This window comes from Danio rerio, chromosome 19 (genome assembly GCF_049306965.1).
Source record: "Danio rerio strain Tuebingen ecotype United States chromosome 19, GRCz12tu, whole genome shotgun sequence".
NCBI classification, from domain to species: domain Eukaryota; kingdom Metazoa; phylum Chordata; class Actinopteri; order Cypriniformes; family Danionidae; genus Danio; species Danio rerio.
The window spans coordinates 18,511,826-18,515,000 of NC_133194.1; positions in this window are offsets into that span (position 1 = coordinate 18,511,826).

The window sequence follows — 3,175 nt, forward strand, 5'->3', positions numbered from 1 at the left end:
TATGAATCGTCCAGTGATTCCTTTGTTCCCAAACCCCTCCTTAGCGCGAAGCTAATCTGCGCTGATTGGACCAATGACAGTCTGTTGCGATTGGTCTACTGCCTTCAGTCAGAGTGAAAAGCCAAACAGCTAATCAGCAATATAAAAGTAATCATAGTTCAAACACGCTCGATAGTGTAGGCGTGGATTTTAGCTGCCAGTGGGTCTATGTAAATACAAACTATGGACTTGAAAATACAGACAACTAACTATTTTATTGAGCAAAAACTCCAAAAACAGTTGAGGGATCTCCTAGCTTCTCACTCTGCTCTTTTCACAGACACACACGCATATTGCACACACACACACACACACACACACACACACACACACACACACACACACACAAACACACACAAACACCTCCGGACGACAGCGCGCTCACACGCACACACAGACACACACACTACTCCTTGTCCACGGAGCTCCGTTAATAAAGCAGCACGCGTCGCGTTTTTAACGTGACTTTGCACGCGATAAGAGAATATAGCCAGTTAACCTGATACAGTACACGCGGTTACAAGTAACAAATCACAACTAAATACATTTGCAAGCTAGAGTCAATGAGGCAACTTTAATCGCACGTACTTACACTTGAGAAATGGAGGAAGAAAAATCCATCCTGACATCCATCAGTAAGTTACTCTTTACTGATCCTTCCTTTAACAAACGCTGATGAAGTATTCTTTGTAGCATGTAGTTTCCAGAAGTTTCCAGTAGTTTCCAACTGCTTGGCTATAATGCTGAGGTTTCATCTTTGGGTAGAGACTCAATATATCCATCTGCAGTGTGACTTCAATCCACCGGCATGTTTGTGTGTGTGTGTGTGTCTCTGGGTTTCTGCGTCAGAGGGGCCTCAGGTTTGAAATCTCCCGGGTTTGCGCGTGCACATGATTAACTTGGTTTCGTTCGTACGTCATGGCGAAACACCTAATGAATCGGTATCAAGGCGACTCGTTTGAAGCACTATGTGTCGACTCTTTTATAGATGAATCAACCGTTTTAAACACTGTATTCTTACAGATTTAAGCCTTAGCTGGATACTTCACTTCACTTAGTGCTGTGTTACACACTACATGGAGGGGAATTTTCAAAAACCCATAATATGGGTTCTTTAAGACTTAAGTCCTGCAGATCAATAGAGGACAGTTTTTAGGTGTTTCTGAATGACATTTTGATTAAAATAAACTGTAATAATTACTATACTAAATAACCACACAGAAACAGCAATATGAATTTCCAATCATCCAAAAATAAGTTTTTCATGTTGTTGTTCATGTTGCTTTAGGATCGATTCCAAATTATAATAGAAACTCCATTACCTCCCCTTTAGGCTATTTGACAACAGCTCAAGAAATTAGCCTAATAGATTAGTGGTCCACAGTCCTGTCATTCTCTTGGTATCCAAACATACTGACTTTACAGTGCCATATTCACAGACTGTAAACAAATGTTAATGCCTAAAACAAACATCCACCTGATATTAAAGTATTTCTACTGGGTCTACATTGTGAATGTCAATAAAACAAAGATAACTCTAAGATAAATTGTATTTCCATCCTCATAAACTCTGCTAATTATAACTTCTTCTTTAATTTATTTGTAAAATTTCAAATCAGTCAACGTTGTTGGATTATTATTGTTGTTTTTGTTGTTGATGTGTTTTGGCCTTCATATTTAAGGATTATGAAACACTTACTAGGAGTGCATACTATGCATCTTAAATCTAATATTTTAGAATAGCTCATTTATTCTGCATTGACTTGAAGGATACAGCATATACAAATGAAGGTCTCCAATCCTTGGTCCTCAAAGTTAGCGTTGTTTTAATAAATTAGACAATGAAGATATGCTGACAATATAAAGTGTTGTCAGGGAATCTGAGGACAATTTGAGAATACTGTCTTCGCTGCACATACTAAAATGTTCAGAATCTGTTAAGGCTATGCCCTGACAGCCTTGTGCTTCTTGCCAATGTTCTTAGAATTATTAGCCCTCCTTTTCCTGCCCAATTTCTGTTTAATGGAAAGAAGTTTTTTTTTTACTTATTTCTTAAAATATAGTTTTGATATCTCATTTCTAATTACTGATTTCTTTTATCTTTGCTATGATGACAGTACATAATATTTTACTAGATATTTTTCAAAATACAAGCATTTAGATTAAAGTGTAGTTCAAAAGCTGGTAATAGGGCAAGTCATTGTATAACAGTAGTTTATTCTGCAGACAATCAAAAATATATATTGCGTAAGGGGGGCTAATAATATTGAAATTAAATTGGTTTCAAAATATTTAAACCTGCTTTTAAAATAAAACAAATAAGCCTAGAAGAAAAAATATTTGAGGAAATACGCTTAAAATTCCTTGTTCTGTTAAACATAATTTGGAAAATATTTATAAAAAACTAATTCTCAGGAGCGCTAATAATTTTGACTTTAACTGATAATAATTTTGAATAATCGTGATCACAATTATGACCAAAGTAATCGTGATTATGATTCATAATCGAGCAGCCCTACTATTATATATGTATTTATAAGTACCAAAAAAAAAATCAGAACATGCTTAAAATTCCAACATAATAGTAAAAAAAATTAAAATAAATAACTTTAAATAATTATTTAAATTTTGCTTACTCGCGCAATGTGCTTGTCCAACATGTCATAAAGGCAAAATCAAAACAAAAATGGCAGAGAAACGTAAATGCAGTGATTCTTCAGAGGCGAAGAAAAAGATTAGACAGTATGACAAAACCTACCTAAATTTTGGTTTTATTAAAGGCCAAAACATGTTGAAACTGATTAATTTATATTTTCTATAAATATTATATATTAATATTACACAAACATGGTGGGGGGGCTCCAATGTTTGTATGTTCATGGGGGGGGGGCAAAGAAAAAGGTTGGGAACCACTGTTCTATACAGTATGTCTTTGTTTATCCTATATGTAAACACTTCCAGAGCTATTTAAAAAAATAGTTTGTTTGTTTTTTGTACTGTAAACACTCATGTGAACACAAAACAACTGACCTAACGTAATTGTAATGGGGAAAAGCTCACCAGCTCAAGATTAAGGCTTCACTGTTTGTCCAAAAAACATAGATTACAATATGTTTCTGACTACGATATGTTAACA